General features: G+C 35.0%; 1 long non-coding RNA gene across 1 annotated transcript; it reads left to right on the forward strand.

Annotated features, from left to right (window-relative positions):
* The first annotated feature begins 577 nt into the window (after nucleotides 1–577).
* On the forward strand, nucleotides 578–7,777 carry LOC131415427 (uncharacterized). Its single transcript, XR_009222452.1, has 2 exons — nucleotides 578–649; nucleotides 7,537–7,777. It is a non-coding gene; the product is annotated as an uncharacterized LOC131415427 (long non-coding RNA).
* Nucleotides 7,778–8,744: the final 967 nt, after the last annotated feature.

Raw genomic sequence — 8,744 nt, forward strand, 5'->3', positions numbered from 1 at the left:
ATGTTTATTATGTTAAACATCTAATTTACTTTTTCTGGTTTCCTTATTTGTTCCTGTGGATTCATGTTATAATTTGGTGTCATTTCCTTATTCCAAAACCGCTTTGCTTCCACTCACTTTCCTTATGAGGTTTTGTAAAATATATTACATTTCTATATGTTCTATTGGCCTAACAGTACAATTATATTCACATTATTTTATACAATTACTTTTTAAATCATTTAAAGGAAGAACTTTTATAATTACACAATTACCTTTGTAGATATTCTTTCTTTTTCCATGTGTATTTGAATTACTATCTGGGGCCATTACCTGAGAAATTTCCTTTATTATATCTCTTATAGATGGATCTGCTAGCAATGAATTCTTTCAGTTTTTGTTTATCTGGGAAGGTGTTTATTTCACCTTCTTTTTTTTTTTTTTTTTGTGAGGAAGATTAGCCCTGAGCTAATATTCATTGCTGATCCTCCTCTTTTTGCTGAGGAAGATTCACCCTGGGCTAACATCTGTGCCCATCTTCCTCTACTTTATATGGGACGCTGTCACAGCATGGTTTGACAAGCAGTGTGTTGGTCCATGCCCGGGATCCAAACCTGTAAACCCCGCACCACCGAAGCAAAGCATGCGAACTTAACTGCTACACCACCAGGTCGGCCTCTCACCTTCATTTTTTGAAAGATAGTTTTTCTGGATATAAAATTGTTGTATGACACTTATTGATTTATTTTTGTTCCTTTCAGCACTTTGAGTATGTCATCCCACTGCCCTCTGGCTTCCATTGTTTCTTAGGAGAAGTCAGATGTTGATCTTATTAGGATTCCTTTATGTGTGGTGAGTTATTTTTCTCTTGCTGCTTATAAAAATTTTCTCTTTGGCTTTGGCTTTCAGCATTTTTATTGTAATGCATGGATCTGGATCTCTTTGCTTTTATTTTACTCGTAATTTCTTGAGCTTCATCAAGATTGGGAAGTTTTCTACCTTTACATTTTTGAACATTTTATGCTCCTTTACCTCTCTCCTCTCTTTCTGGTATTACCTTTACATGTATGTTAGTATTTTTAATGGTGTCCCATATTTCTCTAAGGCTGTTTAATTTGTCCTTCATTCTTTTTTCTTTTTGTTTTTCAGACTGCATAATCTCTACTGATCTCTCTTCAAATTTATGGATTTTTCTTCTGCCAGTTCAAGTAGTGTTGAACTCATCTAGAGAATTTTTCATTTTAATTATTGTATTTTTCAAATCTATAATTTCCATTTGTTACTTTTTTATACTTTCTATCTTTTTATTAATATTCTCTATTTGGTGATACATTGTCATCTTATCTTCTTTTACTTCTTTAAATGTGGTTTCCTTTAGTTGTTTGAACATATTTATTTTAACTACTTTGAAACTTTGTCTGCTAAACTCACCACCTGGATCCTCTTAAAGGCGATTTCTGTTGCCTGCTTTTATTCTTGTGTATAGGTCACGTTTTCCTGTTTCTACCAGAAATGGTAAATACGTGGGCATTTTTTCATATTCTTTGCCCCTATGGAAGAAAAATAGTTGACTTTGTGAACATGATTTTAGTGAAGGTATGTGACAGGACACAAAGCAGAAGGAGCCTGAAAGTCTTTGGATTTTATGTTCCAAAAAGATTCAATTCCTTTAGCTTATTTAGAGGTTTTTGAATAAAATAATTGACAGAAGCAGTAGAAAGAAAGTAGTGTTCCATACCTATTCCCAACCACACTAGAAAAAGAATCACATGGGTGGAGAGGAAAAGAGGAGAGATGCCAAGAGAATGATAAAAGAGAGAAAATGTAGTATCTTTGAGTGAATGGCACTTGGGACATGATTCAACAACAGGATGCTCAGCGGGTGGGCAGAAGGGACAGAAAACCATCAGTGAGAATAATAAATGTCTGTACAATGAGTCCAGGTAGACAGATCCCTAGACAGATATGCAGAGTTTCCTTTGTTCCAAGGGGGAGTAGAAGCTTCAGAAAGATGTTTCTGCCTCAGCCTGCCTGGTCATATCAGAAAGATGACAACTGACTTGACAGAGCCTATGGACAGGGACATTGACTATCTCACAGGTGACTTGTGTGTATCTATGCCAGAGGACCAAAAAATAGGTAAATGTAGATCTCAGATTATTCTTGCTTATAAGGAGGACTAAGGACAGATGTACCATAATACCTTAGCCCTGTATCAGCCCCTAAAATTTAGAAGCGACCTGAGCATTCCTGAGTATGAGGACTTTGAATAAAAACTAATTTATGATACAGAAAACCTAAAGGAAGAAACTCTTTCACACACACAAAAGAATAACCAGGAAAACCTAGCAAAGAAGAGTAAGCAGAGGGGTGTAATTCTACCATAAATTAAAATATGTAGCCCTTATGTTTTAAACAGTGTGGTGTTGGCACAGGAATAGACAGACACACTAATGGGACAGAAAAAATCCAAAAAATAGATTCAATTGCATATAGCAATCTAGTATGTAATAAGGGCAACCTTTCAATCAATGAGTGAAATTATAGATTTTTTTTAATAAGTGGTTTTGAGATAAGTGAATATTTATATTAAAGATATCAAGTTGGATCCACTCCTAACATTGCATACCAGAATAAGTTCCAAATGAATTGGTATTTAAATGTAAAAAAAATTAAACCATACAAGCACCAGGAATAAATATGGTGAAATGGCTGAATTCCTCTATGTCCACAGAAAGGCAAAAACTCTTTCCTGATCATGAAAAAAAAATTACTCCATATGCACAGTAAAAAGAAAAAAGACAAGCTGAATATAATATTTGCAACTTACATTACAGACTGAAAATTAACATCCCTAATATATAAAGAACTAAAATAAGAGACATACCAACAGTTCCATTTTTTTTTAATGGGCAAAAAATAGGCCACAAACATGGAAAATGAAATGAAAATTGCCATGACACATATAAAAATATAATCAATCTCTCTTCTATTAAGAAAAATACCAATTTAAAATTCAGTGATTTTAAGAAAATTATTTTGGGTAAGAATGGTGCCACATTATCTCATCAGATTTTCAGCACATTTCTCTTATTACCCTTAACACAATGTGACTTGTGTTATAGTTAGAGATGGAAATTTTAAGCAAATTACTCCTCCCCACACACTCTTCATCTTACCAAGAGTAAGATTGTGTTTATCTTTTTCTCTCTTGTTCTTAGTATTGTGTATTTACCCGATTTGTGCCTTTAACTGTTTTTAATCTCTATTCAAATGCTTAGCAAAATGATAAATGCACACCCAGAAAACCAGCATCATCTATTCTATCCTGACTTTCTAGTGAGTTGCAGCAGAGTCTGGTTGACAAATAAATAGCTTTAGAGCATGATTATTTAGGTTCAATTTCTGACTTGGCAACTTACAGCTGTGTGACTTTGGGCAAGATATTTATTCTGTTTGTATTTCCTTTAAATGAGGATGTAAATGAAAATAGTAAGCTAACCATAGGGTTATTGTGAGGATTAATGATTTATTATATGTAAAACTCTCACATCAGTGCAACTTGTACGTTTAAGTGCTATATAAATATTTTCCATTATTATTAATCAAGGAAATAGCACTTATTTTCAACCAAAAGATATTGGAGAAAAATCTCAGGAAAAGATGATAAAAGGAAATATATTAGGCTCAGGGTGGGGGGCAGGGAACTCTGTCTTTTCTATGTTTACATCCTTGCCTCTCGTGATGATTTGTGAAAACAGTTATTGTTGAGTATTGTGGCAGCCAATCTTGCACTTTTCTTCTTACCTGAAGTTAGACAACACTGATTTCCCTACCGCATCTTTACTTATCTCATGCTCTTGGAATGTTAATCCAGGGGTTATTTTGAAAGACAGGCTTCCAGTCCTTCCAAAACTATACTGAATAAATCAAAGAAATTGTTGAAGTGATTGGAATCATGCGGTACAGTTTGGCATTTTTCTCCTTGCCTCAGAACAATAGCCACTGAACACCATTCCTCGGCCTCATTTTGGGGGAACAGATGCTGGTCTTTGTGATCTACTAAGGAGTAGCTAGGGAATAGGGGTTCAATTTCCCTAAAATTTCCATCCCCTCAAAAATGTTAATAATGGTAATGATAATAATAGCAATATTATTACCTGACATGAAAGACAATATTTTCTTAATGATACACAAAATGTAATTAGAGGCATATTCAGAAAACTTTATTTTTATTGAGCTTTAACATAAAATGTAAGCAAAAAATCTGCTTATTATGAAAATACAGTTTCAAGATGAGTCTCCTGCCCCCCTTCTATCACTAATCTCTTCCATATAGAAAATCTGGAGCTACCTGCTCTCTGGATCCATTGATGAATGACAACTCTGTAACAATTTGCAAGAAGAGGAAGTTAAGAGTCTGTTGAAGCCCTCCAGGAACCAGAATCCATCTCTGCACATACGTCTAATATTTCTGCTGTACAAGGAAGCTTTAGTTCAGAGTTATAAATATCTACTTGTTTAAAGACAAGGAACTGGAATCATTCATTTTATTTTTAATAAACCCTAAGAGAAGACAAGAAGCCATGTGGTCTGGAGGAAATAGAATAGTCAATATTGAGGTTTGGATCCACTTCTGAACAACTGGGCCGTGAATGGATAGAGTGCCCTTAAAATATTTGTTTTATTAAACTAGCAAATAGGGAAATGTGAATCTAAATCTAAGGTTGTAGGTTGTAATTGTGGGGCCAGCAGCACATGCCAGGGAGGGGAGTCAGTCTGGACCAGCAATGGGGAACTAGCTAAGCATAGGAACCAACCTTTCATGACAAGAAATCTTGTCCTTAGGAAAAGGGGCTCCAGGCAAGAATATGTAAACTGATGATCAAGTTGATGCCGGCCCTGATATCAGTTCCCCTACGTTAAAGCCAGCATATATGGGGCTAAAACCAAAAGCGCTCATCCCCTTTTGCTGCTTCTCTAAGTTACATTCATAGGTAAATATCAGTTTTTTTAAACCTTTGTATTCCTGAACTTCACAAGGTAAATAGAAGTTACAAATTGTTATAAGCCCAGGTGGTCTCACACTGAAGCCTTGGCTAGTTATGGGTCTTTTGAAATTTTATTACAGGGAAACTGATATCCGGAGAATATCAAGAAGCTAAAGCTTCCCAGACCCCAACTCCTTGTCTTCCTGGCACCAGAATCCACCATCCAACATAGCGGCAGGCAACCAAGGACACCCATCTGCTGATTCCCTTATCTGGCCGTCCCCCTTCCTGCAAGCATCCTCACAAGGCCAAATGCAGGCTGGTGGGAAAGCGCTGACCAGCAAGGCCACAGGTTCCCCCTCCCTACAAACAGCCGCATTCTTAACAACCTTTAAAGCTCCTTTCCTCTCATCTTTTGGGGAGATGAGACAAATTTGAGGGCCCACTCTTGTCTCCCGGCTGAGATCACCCAAAATAAAAATGCTTGCCTTGCCATAAGCCTGGTGTTCCAGTTTTTATTTGGCTCCTCTTGTGTGGCAGGTAAAGAACCTGTGATTGTGCCCAGTAACCAAGTCAGGAACCCAGTGACTGGGGAAATAAGAACCAATATCAGAGTGACACTGGCAATGTGGAAAGGAAATTGAATCTGCCCTTTTTCATAAGACATCTCCTTGAGAAAAGTCTGCCTCAGTAATCACTTGCTAAACTACCGGAGGGTTCTTTGTATTTCCCTTTTTAAGGACAGAAAAGGTCCCAGAGCCTGGAATTGGGCCAGGCAATGAGAGGAAGAGATTAAATGAAGCTTGTTTCTAAATTTAGAGACAGAAGAGCAGGAAGCTGGGCAGGCCTTTATTGCAAGTTACCTCCCTGAATGTCTGTATTCCCTCCAAGAACTTCCCTGAGGAGCAGTCTCAGGCAGTGCGAAGTGCTGGGGCTCTGGAATGAGATACACCTGGTCCGCATCCTAGTTCCACCACTCACTGCTTGTCCCATCTTGTCCAATTTCCTTAACCACTTTCAGTCACAGCATCATCATCTAGTCAATGCTAACGATAATAATTACTACAGAGGATTATCATGGGTTAGATCAGAAAATCTAAGTAGAAAGTCTGGCACAGAGTAGGTGCTCAAAAATTAATATCACTTATTTTGAACTCACTTGGAGGGAGCTCAAAACTCTTTAAAATTTGCTCGTTTTTTTTGTCCAAGCCACTCAACAGTAAGAATTTGCCCTCATAATTTGGCAATCAATATTTTATCAAAGTTAAGAATTAACATATGTATTTATTCAATAATTCAGCTTCTAAGATCTGCCCCCCCCACCAAGGAGTTATGAGAAATGTATGTACAAAGGTATTCACTTACCTGGAGAAAAGTAGAACCAACCTAAACATCAATTAACAGGGGTAGGGTTAAATAAATTATTGTATATTCACACAATGAAATACCACGCAGTCTCTAAAATGAACAAAGTAGGTCTCTATGAGTTGATTTTAAAATATGGCCAAGATATGTGTATAGTATGATTCCATTATGTAAAAAAGGGCATTTGTATGTATGTTTGTATGTGTACAAACAATGTACAACAATGTAACTATTTTATGGAAGAAGATAAAATACTTTTTATTTCAAATGTAGTACATTTAGGGAATGGTATAAATATGTCAGGGGTTAGAGAGTGAAGAAATTTAGTTTTCATTTTATACTTTACCATATATTTGAATTGTAATCCTAACCAGTTATTACTTCTGTAACTTAAAAATACCAGTTAAAAAGTTGCTTATTTGCTTTTTTAATTCACAGATTAAGAAAATGAAGAGAAATTTGGGTTGGCTTGGGACACTAATGCAATAATCCTTTCTTTACTATATATTTTACTTTTTTCTTTCTTTAAATAATTGAAACATTTCAGTTATACAGAAAAGTACAGAAAAAAAATAACAAAAGCCATGTACAACCCCAGAACTAATATTTGCCATCTTAACATTTGCCATCTGGGTTTCAAATCCTCTTATTTATAAATAAATAAATAGATAAAACAAACAAATAAACAAACAAGCCAGTACTGATATATTAGAGTCTCTGCTTTTACTTTCTCCCTGCGCTATTTCCATTTCTCCTCTGGAGTCACTATCTTAAAGTGGTTTATTTCCTTCTCATCCGTGTGTTTTTGCCATTTAATTTTACAACAACTCTTTACAGTAGGTATTATTATTATGAGTTTAAATATAAGGAAATTGAGCTTAAAAAGGTATTGTAACTTGTACTACTCATGAGGATAATAAATGATGAAGCTTAAAATCAAGCCCAGGTCAATCTGACTAAGTCTTCAGGTATATTCCACTAAGAAGTGATTATTTTTTTCTTGTGAGTGAATATATCTTATCTGAACCTTATTGTTGTGGGTTGAATTGTGTCCTCTGAAAAGATATGTTTGAGTCCTAATTGCCAGTACCTATGAATAAGACTTTATTTGGAAATAAGGTCTTTGCAGATGTAAGCAGTTAAGATGAGGCCATACTTGATTAGGAAGAGCCCTAATCCAATATGACTGGTGTCCTTGTAGGAAAAGAGGCAGAGACACAAACACAGAGGGAAGAATGCCATGTGAAGATGGAGGCAGAGATTGGAGTAATGCAGCTGTAAGCCAAGGGACGCCAAGAATGGATGGCCACCATCAGAAGCTACAAGAAAGTCATGAAACAGATTTTTCCCTAGGTCCTTGAGAGAGAACATAGTCCTGCTGACACCTTGATTTTAGATTTCTACCCTCCAGAACTGTGAGATAAAACCAATTTCTAAGCCAACCCAGTTCATGGTACTTTGTTACAGCAATCTAAGGAAAACTGTACACTTATTCAATGAATATGTGTTGAGTAATTTAGGAAAATAGTTAAGAATATGAATTTTTGAACCAACTTTCCTAGCCCCAGATCCAGCTTTTCCTACTAATTGCAAGATTTGGGGCAAGTTCCTAACCTCTCTCTGCTTCAGCTATTCAGAATATGAATGATTGCAGTCTTTGACTCTAACATAAAAAAGTGAAAGGAATAAAATAATAAAAATAAAAGCATATTTTAACAATATGTAAAACAAAGAAACTATAGAGATTATTAATAAAACTAAAAGGGGACACTAACAACAGATAAACTTAGCAAGACTAATCAATAAAAACAGAGGAAAGGCACAAAAATATTGGAAATGAAAAGAGAAACAGGATAGACTTTTTAAATCTTAAGAGAATCCTATTAACAATATTATGAAAATAGATTTACAGATTTAAATAAGAATGAATATTTTCTAAATATAAATGACTGATATGAACTAAAGAAGAATATCAAAAATCTAAACACACTAAAAACAATTAAAGTCATTGAATTGATAATCAAATGACTTCTCTGAAAGACACTAGTTCCAGATATTTTTATTTTTTTATTTTTTTCTGCCCAAAACTTTTATTTTAATTACAAAATATATCATATATGCATTACAATGCATGTAACATATGTAAAATTAAAGAATAATGGTAAATAACTGTAAATAAAACATATTCCCATCACTCAGTATACTAAATTAACTCAGTATATGAGATTAACTAGTATAACTAGATTAGTGATAAACAGTATTTTAATAAACACATTTGCCAACACTTTGAAAAACAAAAATAATGATTTCAGAAACAGAGAATTTTCTAGGATTGCATTGATAACAAAACTATCCAGGACAACACATTCAAGATAATCACATGCCATTTCATTTGTGAGTAGTGATGCA

The sequence above is a fragment of the Diceros bicornis genome, chromosome 16 (genome assembly GCF_020826845.1).
Source record: "Diceros bicornis minor isolate mBicDic1 chromosome 16, mDicBic1.mat.cur, whole genome shotgun sequence".
Classification (NCBI taxonomy): domain Eukaryota; kingdom Metazoa; phylum Chordata; class Mammalia; order Perissodactyla; family Rhinocerotidae; genus Diceros; species Diceros bicornis.